This window comes from Muntiacus reevesi, chromosome 14, assembly GCF_963930625.1.
Source record: "Muntiacus reevesi chromosome 14, mMunRee1.1, whole genome shotgun sequence".
Taxonomy (NCBI): domain Eukaryota; kingdom Metazoa; phylum Chordata; class Mammalia; order Artiodactyla; family Cervidae; genus Muntiacus; species Muntiacus reevesi.
Window position 1 is genome coordinate 9,354,364 of NC_089262.1, and position 14,827 is coordinate 9,369,190.

General features: G+C 45.5%; 1 protein-coding gene across 2 annotated transcripts in view; it reads right to left on the bottom strand.

The window, feature by feature from the left end:
* CTNND2 (catenin delta 2) overlaps window positions 1–14,827 on the bottom strand; it is a 1,077,052-nt gene that overhangs the window by 132,833 nt on the left and 929,392 nt on the right. The gene's annotated exons all lie outside the window — the stretch shown is intronic.

Consider the following 14,827-nt stretch of genomic DNA (forward strand, 5'->3'; position numbering starts at 1 on the left):
ATCTATGTAGATCTTAAATACCTTTCATGACAATCCTTTCTCAGTGGCTACAGAGAGAATCTGAAGGCAATAAAAGGAAAACTGATGTGAATACGGATAGGCTTTGACAGCAAGGAGAGGAGTTCAAAGGGGATTCTGTGCTATTTCAGAATGCTGATGACACCCTGGCACATCAATACAGAGGAAAAAGAACGATCTCAAAGCCAGGGCATGTTGCCTTTATCTGGGTACTTTCCTCAAACTTCTATTGAGTTAATAGAGAAAGAAGTATTGATTGACTGTCCATTATAAAACAGATTTTGATCACCTATATAAGACTCAAAGTCTTCTTTAAGAGCTGTGCTAACACCTGATGTCATGTCGCCTAGCCACTCAATACCCACAGGACTATTGGGTCATGGTGACAGCACAATCAGACTGAAGTCATGAAACAATCCCACAGTTGTATACTTTGCTCTCCTAGAGCAAAGATCCAGAAGTCAAGGGATATGCAACTCATTCACCAAAATACCGGAAACACATCATTTATAAATTTAAATACAAGATGCATTTACCCTAAAATTTCTTCAAAACTGCCCCAGGGATTGAAGAAGGCAAGCACTAGCTAAGTCTTTAGCACAGCCAAGACACTGATCACCCAGCTATTTTAGTCCTGAGATCACACAACTCAAATTTATAAGTAAGCCTTATGCAAACTGTATATGTTTTTTCAGCCTTTTGCTTTTAACTTTTAACAGGGCATATTACCAAAGTTTTTCTAAGAACTTGAAATGTGAAAATAATATATAAAAAAACAAAATGCTGCCCGGTCAGGAGGGAGAACTTTCTGTGTCCTGAACCCAAGGCACAATCAACAGAGAAAGTATTTCCAAGAAACCAATAGGGTTTTTGTTGATCATATTGGCTGCATCACTGCCAAGTGGTGACATAGAAACACGCACTCACACACAAGGAAAGAGGCTCTCAAGAGACACCGAGTCTGCCGGTCCCTTGCACCTGCAGCCTCCAGGACTGTGAGTAATAAACGTCTGCTGTGTAAGCCACGCGGTCTCGGGCATTTCGTTACAGCAGCCTGAGCTGAGCAAGACCGTCACCCCAGCAAGAACCAAGGCAACGCGGTCTCAGAGGTAGGAGGACCCTCCAACTACACCATGACTTTCTGGCCATGGAGCTTTCTTGAGCCCAGGCTGGTAGCAAAGAAGGAGTGTGTGAGGCAGGATTATACTGAGAGTAGATCACAGAACAAACAGGCTGGTTCGTCATCCCAAGTAGCGCCACATTCAACACTATATCGTCAGAACTTTTTTTTCAGTTAAATGTGTATTTATCAGACTATTTTCCACTGTAAATTATTACCAGATATACAACATAGTTCTCTATTATTGGGTTGGTAAGTCCGTCTCTTCTGTAACTCCATAGACTGTAGCCTGCCAGGCTCCTCTGAAATCCATGGGATTTCCCAAGCAAGAATACTGGAGTGGGTGGCCATTTCCTAACCCTAACCCTAAATCTTCTCCAGGGGATCTTCTTGACCCCGGATCAAATCCATGTCTTCTGCACTGGCAGGTGGGTTCTTTACCACTGAACCACCAGGGAAACCCTACAGTTCTCTGTGCTATATAGTAAATCCCTATTACGCTTACATTTTATATGTAGTAGTATAGCATATTTGCCTGGACAATCCGCATGGACAGAGAAGGCTGGCAGGCTACGGTCCACGGGGTTGCAAAGAGTTGGACACGACTGCGTGATTAAGCACAGTGCAGTGTATATCTGTTAATCCCGTGTTCCTAATTTATCCCTCCTCCATTTCCCCTTTGGCAACCACAAGCTCGTCTTCTGTGTCTGTGAGTCTATTTCTGTTTTGCAAATAAGTTCATTTCTACTACTTTTTAGATTCTATATGTAACTGGTATCATAGGTTTGTCTTTCTCTGTCTGATTTACTTCACTTAGTATGATCATCTCCAGGTCCATCCATGTTGCTGTAAATGGCATTATTTCATTCTTTTTTTATGTACCAGTATTTTTCTTTACTGGCTTTAAATGAATGACTGATATCAATAAAATGAATCAGTGAAACGGTTTATATCATTTACTTCTTAAAACGGCTAGAATTGGAAACACATATTATCTCTCTCTGAGAAGGTAGTGCTCAAATATTTTCAAAAACGAAAAGAAGAAGATGCCCCCATATCAGATGCCAAGGGGCTGCTGAAATCTGGACACGATGTTTTTTGATGTGGTCACGGTCAGGGAAGAATAAACACACTGGCCGCTGATTGTAAGGAGCGTCTGCTGAGACAGGGAAACACACGGCTGTGGGAATGGGCTCAAGGTGTGATTAAAAAAAAAATTCCTTTAGAATGGCTTTTAATACTTTTACTTCTCCTTGGGACTTAAATTCTACTTAAAAGATTGTTCTCAGGACTTCCCTGGTGGTCCAGTGGTTAGGCATCCACCTCACAGAGCAGGGAACTCGAGTTTGATCCCTGGTCTGAGAGCGGGTGGCTTCCCAGGTGTCACAGGAGTAAAGAATCTGCCTGCCAGTGTAGGAGACGTAACAGACTCGGGTTCGATCCCTGGGTCGGGAAGATGCCCTGGAGGAGGGCATGGCAACCCACTCCAGTATTCTTGCCTGGAGAATCCCATGCACAGAGGAGCCTGGTGGGCTACAGTCCATGGGGTTGCAAGTTGTCAGACTTGACTGAAGCAACTTAGCACTCATGCAGGCATGGGGAATAAGGTCCCACGTGTCGTGGGGCAGCCAAGGCCACAAGCCACAACTACTGAGTCTGCAGCAACAACTAGAGAGTAGCCTGTGCCATGCAACTCAGACTTGATGCAGCCAAATAAATACATATTAAAAAAAAAAAAGATTCCTCTCTCGGTTGCTTTGAGGATGGACTCATGGAAGCCATTTGCCCCTCATATAAAGAGAAAGGTCTGACTTAGAGATAAAAATCAGAAAGTTAAAAAGCTGGAAATTAATGACGTTCATATAACATTCTCTGCACACATGGGATTTTGTAGGGCATGGTGGCTCACAAGTCCGGTTATTTGATTCAAAAAGGCCCTACTGAATAGAAGAATTAACAAGGGAACTTCAGCTGCTTCCTCTGCAAAAGCTTACAACCACTGCAGTCTCTAATTTCAAGGCGCTGGGCTGGGTACCATGGAGATGCTAACAGAATGGTCTCGCCTACATAGAAGAATTTACATTTTGGGAGGAGTGCTAAAATACACAGCTCTTTCTGCCATGGATGTCACAGCCATTCCAGTCTATGTACAGAAAAGCACTTTCACTGCTGTGTCTTTGGAACACAAACAGAAAAGGCCTCTTCACCAGCGGAATGCATCTCTTCTGCTGAAATTTCTCCACCAATGAGAGAGCCTGACAGTCCACGTGTGGGGGGGTTCACTTTTCTTTTCAAGGGATTTCAGCAAAATAAATAGGCCAGAGATACTGCAAGAGAGAGAAAGAGTGGATTTGCAGCGACAGGAAAATACTCCGATTTGAAAATCCCACTCTTGCCTCCCAGCTGAAGTCACACATCAGAGATGTAGGAAGAGAAGATAATTCTGAAGTGGTAAACTGTCAGGGAATGCTCCTTCGTGCAGGGTTTGGGTAAATCAGGCTGCAGTCGGGACTGACTACTTTAAAAAGCAACACCCTAGACGCAGATAGCTCAGTTGGTAAAGAAACTGGCTGCAGTGCAGGAGAGCCCGGTTCGATTCCCGTGTCGGGAAGATCCCCTGGAGAAGGGATAGGCTACCCACTCCAGTATCCTTGGGCTTCCCTTGTGGCTCAGCTGGTAAAGAATCTGCCTGTAATGCAGGAGACCTGGGTTCGATCCCTGGGTTGGGAAGATCCCCTGGAGAAGGGAAAGGCTACCCACTCCAGTATTCTGGCCTGGAGAATCCCATGGACTGTACAGTCCGTGAGGTAGCAGAGTCGGACACGACTGAGCGCCTCTGGCTTAGACAAGGTCTACTCCCCGTTGACCTCTTGTGCTTGACTCGGTTTGAATGGCGGTTACTAACTGATTTTATCCTAACAGTGTTTTATTATCCCATTCAGCTAATGGGGGTGAGGGGGAGGGGAGGGGGAAAGGGAGGAGAAGCAGGGAATACTGGTTATTTAAAAAACTCCAAGCAGGGACTTCCCTTCCGGTTCAGGGGATAAGACTCTGAGCTCCCAATGCAGGGACCCCGGTCTGCCCCCTGGTCAGGAAAGCAGATCCCACGTGCTGCAACTAAAGGTTCAGTAAAAGGACAACAACAGAAATGACTGAGACGTCTGCTTTTGACAAGTGTAGGCTAGGTAACTCAGACCACCTTTCCCACTGATAACAAACTGAGTCAAGTATTTTAAAATATCTGCTTGCAGGAATCAGAGAGCTAACAAGACAGTGACGATCTTTCAGAAGGAGGAAAGCTATTGAGGTGGGCAGCTACTGACCCTCAAGGGCCATTCCTGACCAGAGCAGGGACTAAAAGACAGGGAAAAAAACATAATTAACAACCTAAGGGGATAAAAGGAATCTAGCCTCATTTAAAAAAACAAAAACAAAAAACAAAAAAGCAAGTAGCTTGGCAAATCTTCTATGTTGTAGTTTAGGATCATGTAGGCAGATCCTCTAGGAATAGTGATGACCTTGAATTCCTTAAATCCCTATAATAAAATTAAGTTAAACTGAGATTGCCATTGACTCAAGCCTCCTGCCAGAATTAAGCATAAATACTTTCCAGAACCAAGCACGAACACTCTCTGGAAGAGATCATATCATCCTAGGCCTCAAACTACTTTGATAGTTTTTCATATAAAATGTCTCAGATTTAATAAAAAAATAACCAGGAACATTAGGAAGAAAGACTGTGTGAATGAAAAGTAATAAAGCCGACCATAGAAATAGAAAACATTTCATAAGAATCTGGATAAGGGAGCTATTTGAACCAGACTTTAAAACAACTAAGATTATTACATTCAATAAAGAAAAGATTGAGAACTTTGTTAGAGTACGAACATAGTTGAAAACACAATCATTGGAGTTACAAAACCCCTTGTCTGAGTATGAAAGAAGATTAGATATATTTCGAGAGAAAAATAGTAAACTAAAATATAAATCAGAAGGAAATATCCAGACTGAATATAAAGAGCCACAATTTAAAAAAAAAGGAAAAAGAAAAGTACAGAGTGGAGGGTAGTATGTATAAGAAATGGAATAAGGGAGTCTAATAAATAGGGAATTAGAGTTCAAAAGGAGACTATAGAAAGAACTAGGCAGAAGCAATATTTGAAGATATGGTGTCTGAGAGTCTTACAAAGCTTAAAAAGACATTAAGTCACAGATTCAAGAAGCTCTGCCAATGATAGAAAGAAGAAGAAATAAAAAGGTCAGAAATTCTCCCATCCCTAAAGAAAACCATTTTCATAGCATGATCTTATTGCCTTTTATTCCTTCTATCATGAAGTGTAGCGTATTGTGTAATTTCTTCAAAATTCCCAGGAGTCAACATGAAAATCATCTTTCTTTTGGCTTTTGAGAGTTGGTTGGAGTTTTTTGTTTGTTCAGTATGTATTTGGCCACACTGGGTCTTAGCGACTACACACTTGATCTTTCATCTTTACTGTGGCATGTGGGGTCTTTTCAATTGTGGGATGCAGAATCTTTTTTTTAGTTGCAGCATGCCAGATCTTTCATTGCAGCAGGCGAACTCTTAGCATTTTGAAGAAATTCCTAAGAATTTCTTCTTGGGAAGAAATTTCTTCTCGGGTAGCTCGGGTGTCTGACTCCTGGGAGATGTTCTGAAGATGACGATTACAGGGCAGCTGGACCGTGGAAAGAGTGGACAGAGGTGATGGCTAGTGACTTGTATTCAGGTGGCACAGCTGTCTCCAGGCGCTCCTTGTAAAAAATGTGGGGTGTTTTACACTTGAGAGATTAGAAAACTCTCTTAAAGGCAAGGTCGGCTAGGGTGTTTCCCAAACAAGGCTTCAGAACAAGAGAGTCAGGAACAGCCTTGCTGACTCACCTCCATGCCCGTGTGGATGCTCACCCCTTAGGAGGTGGCTGGAGGGAGGCTGGTGATGCTGTGGGCTCCAGAGATGGGATCAGGTGACCGCTATGCCTACAGAGGAGTGTTTGTCAAGGCTGGTCCTCATCACTGGACTGGCCTGTCGTTTCCCCTAGTCATCCTGATAGAACCAGCCAGAACACCAGTAAAGCTCACGTTGAATTCTCTCTGCTCCTAACTTCTCATTCACATTTAGGAATAACTCACCCCATTACCTGCCTTTTCAAGGGGCTCTGTCCCTGACTTGCCACCTTCCTTCAGGTAGCCTCGAGAGGACAAATGGCAATGTCTGGAGACACTTCTGGCTGTCACAACCAGGAAGAGGGGCGCTACTGACTGCTGTCCACTGGGTAGACGCCAGGGATGCTGACAAACATCCCACAGTGCCCAGGACGGTCCCATAACAGGGACTGCCTGCATGCTTAGTCGCTCAGTCGTGTCTGACTCTGCTACCCCATGGACAATAGCCCTGCAGGCTCCTCTGTCTATGGGATTCTCCAGGCAAGAGCACTGGAGTGGGCTGCCATTCCCTTCTCCAGGGGAGCTTCCCGACACAGGGATCCAAGCCACGTCTCTTGCAACTCCTGCGCTGGCAGGCGGAGTCTCTGCCACGGAGTCACCTGGCAGGCCTCCCAACAGGGAACCAGCCCGGCTCCTGATGTGGGCAGTGTCGAGCTCAGACACCCAGATCTAGTCTTCCAGACAGAGTACTGACTGATGGCGTGGAGCACTGAATGATAAAATGTAAACACAAACCAAACGAGACGCCAAAAATAGAGAGTTGAGTCTGTAACGTCACTGAGAGTGGAAGAGCAGCATTTCTGGGTGATGGGATCTGTTTCATACGGGAGGCGTGTAAGAAGGAGAAGCATCTCACTCACTCAGTGGCAAAGGTCAGTCACCGCACAAAAATGTGCAGCCGTGATCCTGGCAGGCGCACGCGATTGAGTGCTTCGAGGACACGGAATATCATGTCTTGAGTCACCAAGCTCCTGGCATATGGTGAGGTGACAGCAGCATGAGACCACACTGCCACCGACCATGAGGATACGCGGCAGCTGAAATCAGCAGATGGTTGGAAAGGAAATGGCATTAAGCCGCAAAGTACGGTTACTGATAAGGGAATGAAAACCACCTGGAAGAAAGAAAAACAGCCTGGGGTATTAGGAAACGAGGACTTAAAAGCATCAAGAATGTCACAAAGGGCAGATCCATCATGTGATAACAAAGCAAATCACAAGGAGCTCACACTGTCGCTGGCATCCGGAGTGATGAAGACAACTTTTGGCTTATGTAGCCAACGCCTTAAAAGCATTCTTTGGTCTCAATGTTTCATTTTCAAGATTTTAACCTTGAGAAGTGATTAAGATGCAGGCAAGACTTAAAACTACACGGACGTTTACTGCAGTTTACATCAGTTAAACTTCGGAAGCAATCTAATTTCCTGATCATCAGAGACTGGCTCATACAACAGGGTGGACCCCTACAGTGGAACTCTTGGTAGCCCTTCCACATTCTAGGACTCAGGCAATAAACAATCTGCCTGCAATGCTGGAGATACAAGAGACACGGGTTTGGTCCTTGGGTTGGGGAGATCCCCTGGAGTAGGAAACGGTAACGGATTCCAGTATTCTTGCCTGGAGACTTCCATGGACAGAGGAGCCCAGCAGGCTACAAACCATGGGATCGCAGAGTTGGACATGACTGAGCAACGAACACTTTCCAGCTTCGGGTGCAGATGACTATTTACTGGCAAGGAGAGAGGTCTTGCAGAGCCAAGTGATAACAAGTTTACAGCGGCACGCAGAGCGAGGCAGGGTGAGGCTGGGTGGGCACCATGCCCACATTTCTTCTTCCCTTCAGTGGTGTGCCTGTTATCCGGATGCAGGGAATCGGGGGCAACACTGTCTGCAGTGTATATGCATCCTTCTCTGTCGTGTCCAATTCTTTGGACCCCATGGACTGTAGTCCACCAGGCTCCTCTGTCCATGGGATTCTCCAGGCAAGAAGACTGGAGTGGGTCAACAATTCCTCCTCCAGGGGATCCTCCTGACCCAGGCATAGAACCCAGGTCTCCTGCACTGCAGGAAGATTCTTTATCATCTGAGCCACCAGGGAAGCCCTACTTAAAATTTAAGAAAGTTTAAAATTCAAGTTTCCAATATACTGATTTAAACCAGCAATAAAATTTATTTTTGTGCTTTAGGACATTGATCACTATGTAGTCTCAGAGCCTCACTTCTGAGTCAAGAACATCCACGTGGCTCAGTGGGTGATGCTCTTGAGGTGACCCCCAATGCAATGTCCTGAAATGCCCAGGAAGCCTTTCAGGGGAGGGGATTCCAGGGCACCTAATCCCATTTATGTGTCACATGCTGACACCTTCGGAACTAAGCATTTTGCCATCTGGCGTGACTGAAGTACTGCTTCTCCGGGGGACTCTGAGATACAGACATATACACTTGTTGACATGAATCCTAAGGGCTCAGATGATTATCCTGATCTAGAACGTTCTTGAGGTTTGGTGGTAAGTGCAGAGTCGGAATGTAATAAAATGCGTCACTGCTCCTGGGTGGGCTTACCAGGTGGCACCAGCGGTTAAGACCCCATCTGCCAATGCAAGAGACATAAGAGACCCAGGTTCGACCCCTGGGTTGGGAAGATTCCCTGGAGCAGAGTCTGGCAACCCACTCTAGTACTCTTGCCTGGAGAAACCCCACGGACAGAGGAGCCTGGTGGGCCACAGTCCATAGGGTCACAAAGAGTTGGAACTGACTGAAGCGACCGACCATGCACGACCCTGGAGAAGAGGGAATTTGGGGGGAGAACGGCTACATGTATATGCATGACCGAGTCCCTTCCCTGCCCACCTGAAACTGTCACAACACTGTTAATTGGCTATACTCCGATACAACATGAAAGGTTTTAAAATAAAACACAGCACTGCCATGAGAAGCTGAGGAATAGCTTGAATCACAAATGGAAACTTAAAGGCTATGGACTGGTGCCCACCGCGGAACACAAAAATCAATAAATGAAAAGGGCTACGGAGCACCCCTTTCTCACAGCAGCCCTGGAAGGCACAGCATCCTGAGAAGAATACTGAGGAGGCAGGGACCAGCCACAGCTAGGAACACCCACCGGGAACAGCCCCACAGCAAGAGCTAGAGGCCTTTCTGGACCACAGATCGACTGCCACTCAGCACAGCTGGTGCTGGGCCTTGGGCCAGAAGTCAAAGACGGAAAGCAGACCCGCACAGTCCTTCCCCTTAGGAGATTCTCTCTCGAGGAGATCCACTACTGTAAATGACTCATGATGTGAAAAGCCTTGGAGGAAATAAACAGAACCACGCAGATGTAGATTAGAGAGTGATGCACTTATCTTTGGTAGAAGTTTTGAGAGCATGGAGGTGGCCTTTTACCTGGTTTTAAAGGATGATTCTCCAAAAGGGGAAGGAGGAAAGAGGACTCTGGAGGAGCAGCATGGGTGGAAGCTGGGAGGCTGGCCGGTGGGGTGTTGGGATGGGTCAGGAAAGTGTGCGGGAGAAAGGCCTTGGGTTTCTGCCGCGTGCCTGCTAAATTACTCAGTCATGCCCAACTATGCTACCCCATGAACTGTAGCCCACCAGGCTCCTCTGTCCATGGGATTCTCCAGGCAAGAAGACTGGAGTGGGTTGCCATTTCCTTCTCCAGGGGATCTTCCTGACCCAGGGATTGAACCTGCATCTCCTGCTTGATAGGCAGATTCTTTACCACTAAGCCACATGGGAAGCCCAGGTTTCTGCTGAAAGTGAAAGTGAAGTTGCTCAGTCGTGTCCGACTCTTTGCGACCCCATGGACTATAGCCTACAAGGTTCCTCCATCCATAGAATTTTCCAGGCAAGAGTACTGGAGTAGGTTGCCATTTCCTTCTCCAGGGGATCTTCCCAACCCAGGGATTGAACCTGGGTCTCCCACATTGCAAGTAGATGCTTGTACAGTCTGAGCCACCAGGGAAGCTCCCTGGTTTCTGCTGAGACATGTCTATTATCGTGGAAGAAGTAAGGGGCCTTAGAGGCTTTATACAGAAGCCCATTACTAGCGCTTTTGTGGCTATCAAGCCAATATCTTAAGTTAAACTTACCACTAACCTAAACCTATGCATTTGGCATCAACAACCTAGAAAAGAGGTACAAAAACACTAATAATACAGGAAGTCCCCTATCTACCAAACTTTCAGTTGGTGGAACTTACAAGAACTTTCAAAGATGTGAATATGCGCTTCCAAGTCCAGCCTCGTCAGGCCTGAGTGAAACTGCAGCTTGCCCCCCATCTCCTATTGCTCCTTCACTTTTACCATCTCCCACCTCCTTCCCATGCCCTAGTCAGTAACTCTTCTTGCCCGTTCACTCGATGCCAGGCCATAAATACCAGCTGTTGTACTGTGACTACTGTACTTTCCAAAGTACTGTATTATAGGATTAAAAATGACTTATTTTTGTGTTTGCTTTTTATGTGTTATTTGTGTGAAAAGTATTATAAACCTGTTTTAGCACAGTATTATTCGGCCAATTGTGTTAGTTGGAGATCTAAGCTAACTTTGTTAGACTTAGGAACAAACTGGACTTAATGAACGTGCTCTCAGAACAGAATTTGTATGTACGGGACTTACTGTATACTCTTAAATTGACCTCAGCTCACTAAACAGAGATTATCAGGAGAGAGAGAATGTCTACCATATAAAAATGCTGGGTCAGAATCCTCTCTGAATCTCATAGATTTATATCCCCACCCATGTGGATACATATATATCCATGTGAACTAAAACATTCACAGGTGATTTTAGCAGAAGAGAGATGCTGAGTTCTAGGGGCTCTTGCTTGTTTTAGTTCTGTTTTTCTCTGCAGAATTCTCGGGACTCACTCAAGTTCACACAGAGCAGGTCTTGAAGGCTCAGGTCTGCTCTGGTCAGCTGCCAGGGCTGTCCTGTTACCTCTAATCCATGTCTGAGCACTGATCCCTGGACACCGTCGCAGGAACCTTGGCCATATCCCAAATGGAAAAATAAACAAACAAAAATGCTTATTTTTGCAAAAGGTGGAAAAGTAGAAAAATCAGTTGTGACTGCTGGTGGCTTAGACGGTCAAGAATCCACTTGCAGTGCAGGAGACCTGGGTTCCATCCCTGAGTTGGGAAGGTCTCCTGGAGAAGGGAATGGCAACCCACTGCAGTGTTCTTGCCTGGAGAATTCCATGGGCAGAGGAGCCTGGCGGGCTATAGCCCATAGGGTCGCACAGAGTTGGACACAACTGAAGTGAATACGCACACACATTTCCCTGGACCTCAGCCTTCAGAGGCCTGCCACTCTGCCCCGCTGTGACAGGCTGCTGGCAGGAGACCCTGCCGGAGGCAGGGAGGACCCTGCTGGGTGAGATGTGTCTCTTGGCACAGGACAGACACACCGCTTTGGGGGAAGTTCTACTTACAGAGAGTTTCCAGAGAAAGTAACACTTTCTTATAATTTAGCAATAGGCACTGAGCACAAAGTCAGAAATTAATGAATTTGCAATGTCCTTTTGGACAGAAATACGACGCGTCAAAGGCTTCCTTGGTGGTTTGGTGGTAAAGAACCCGCCTACAAAGGCAGGGGATGCTGGTTTGATCTCTGGGTCCAGAAGATCCCCAGGAGAAGGAAATGGTAACCACTCCGGTGTTCTTGCCTGGAGAATTTCATGAACAGGGGAGCCTGGCGGGCTACAGTCCATGGGCTTGCAAAGAATCGGACAGGACTGAGTGACCAACACTTTCACTTTATGCCTGTCTGAGGCATCTTAAATTTAAGAGAACATATGAATTTGCACAAACAAACACTGACTTGGTCAGTTAGTGCCTTTTTGGATTTTATTTTTTCAATAATATTTGAAAGATTACAAATGTAATGCCCATCATAGAAAATTTACAAATACGTAAGCACGAGAAGAGTCCATCACTATCTTTTGCCTTTGATGTTACTGCATTTTTTTCTAGAAACACATACTTTTTTGTACATGCATGTATTTTATATTTGCCTATGCCATAGTTTTACTAAATTGGCCAGGTTTTATCTATATATATCTATGTCTATATACACACCTGCTTTTTTCTTTCTTCACTTTGTATTACACACTTTCTCTAATCACTTTCTATTCATTAAAACCTGATTTTATGAGCAGTAGAGATTCCAAATGATGCATTATATCCGATCATTTTTATAGCTATAAAGCTAGAATTCTATCTGTTTACATCCTCATTAAACTTGATAATGTATTTTCTGGCACTTCAAAATAGTTTTGTATTATGTAGGAGCACAGTTTGAAGGAAAACCTTTTGAAAAACTATCATTTGGTTGAAGTAACTTTGAAGCCTCTTTATAAACAACAAAGTTCCTTTGTATTTTAACTTATGATGGTTTCAGCAAAACTTTCTTAAATAAATTCTTTGTCCCCCGCTTAAAGGAATATTGTAAGAAGAACAATCAAACTGTATAGATTTTCATTTAGACTTCTGGAAAAAATCGTTACGATTCTATTAATCATTTTAACCTACTCAACTTAGGAAAGAATTTCTGATATCATAAATTACAATGTGAAGTCCAACATTCTAAGGTGGAAAATCACACACCATAACGTTCCATGGCAGCAGCTAACACTGTGGAAGAAGGGCTCTATCTTCGGATGATGTCCATGAATGCTGTCTTCTGACCCCTGGCTTCTCTGGCCTCTGTCAACTCCTCCCGCACACCTTGGCAGAGTTGGGGAAAGGGTTCGGTGTCAGGGCAGAATCTTACTAAGTGAGACACCAGTGCAGGCGTGGAAGCCATCAGAGGAATGTGCTTCAAAACCCAAGCCACAGACTAGAGGGAAAACCTGGAAGTCCGAGTGAATTCAACCTTGAAGTTTTTCTTCCTTTCCTTTCTCCTTCCTTCCTTCTTCTCTCTCTTTCTCTCCCTCACTCCCATATTTTCTTTCTTCTTTCTTTTTCTCTCCCCTTCTCTTTCCCTCTCTCTCCACCCCCTCTTCCCCCCACGTCTCTCTCTTTCTTTCTCTCTCTCCCTCTCTTTCTCCTTTTTTCTCTCTCTTTCTTCTTGGCCAAGGCTAACATCATATTACCGTCTGTGTGTGCTCAGTCATGTCCAGCTGTTTTGTGACCCCATGGACTGTAGCCCGCCAGGCTCCTCTGTCCATGGGATTTCCCAGGCAAGAAGACTGGAGTGGGTTGCCATTTCCTTCTCCAGGAGATGTTTCTGACCCAGGGATTGAGCTCACGTCTCTTGCATCTCCTTCATTGGCAGGACGATTCTTTACCACTGTGCCATCTGGGAGGCCATATTATTGGACTTTCACAAATTAGATTTCCCAAGCTGCCTGGGCCCGTCCATCCCAGAGGTTCTGAGTCATCAGGGTGCACGTGAGACTCAGGTGACCATGACCACAGGGTAGATCGGAGACCACTATATTCTCACATACAGGCTTTTCTTCCTTCCAGTTTTCCTGAGCTTGCTTCCCAGAGTACAGCAATGTAGGGACTGGGCCCCAGGACGTACAGTGCCTCAAAGGAAACCAGAAGAACCCATATACCTTTCTTTGGCCATCTTTAACTTATTTGATACTGAACATGTTCAGTACTCATCATGGTCTGGTGTCCGGAAGAACCAGGTGGGATAACTGAAGTGCCTGACACCCCTTCGTATAATACCTGGTACATGGTAAGTGCTGGCCGACTGGTTCATTCCCCCGGTGGGAGAGTTCTAAGTGGCTGAATTAAGAACCCCAGCTCAGGGACTCCCCTGGTGATGCAGTGATTGAGAATCTGCCTTGCAACGCAGGGGACGTGGGCTTGATTCTTTGTTGGGGAACTAAGATCCCACATGCGTGAGGCAACGAAGCTTGTACACTGCAACTTGAGCCCGTGCTCTAGAGACTGCGAGCTGCAACTAAGACCTGATATGAGGCAGATAAATAAAAATTAAATTTTTTTTTAAAAGATCCTCCCAAAAGGCAAAAGTTCCTGTGAATCAGGGAGAGATTCAAGACAGAGAGCACTGACCCAGGACAGGAGAGAAGGCAGTGCTGGGGGTTTGCTTCTCAGACTGGAAGGTCACAGTCAAAGAGGCAATGAGCCTGCGTCTCCTAAATTATAGGTAAGTTTAAATGGGAACACACAGTCACAGAAGCTGTAGAAGGGCCTGGAGCAGCCCTCAGGGACCACAAGCAGCTCGAGAACCGGAGCCTACAGAAATGCTAATGCTGACACATTTGGGTTACATGTAGGAATTATATTTCAGGATGCATTTCCATTAATCCTGACTCAATAAAATAGTTCCTTTAGCACTCACTCAAAGTAAAACGATTTCAAAAATAGTTTAGAAAATAGCATGCTGTGATCTAAACAGATACTTTTGCATATTTATTTTGATTAAAAACCTGGCAAGAGGGCATGCTGGGGATGCCATTCTACTTTCTCAGTCATCCACTCCCAAGAACACTCAGATCTTGGGTCCACAGGGCCATGAGGAGCTGGAGATATGACCAAAGTGTCCAGGGCGAGGTTGGGAACATGACCACGGTGTCAGAGGAGACAGCAAACCTCAGTAGCAGGGATTTCCAGCAACCACGGTTTGGGTGCTTTTCCACATTACTCCCTCATTTGGGGGCCGTGTGGGTGAGGGGTTCTGCCTCCCAGGGGAGCTCCCGGAAGAGGGGTGGAGGCCTTTCTGATGCTGCCAAGGCTGA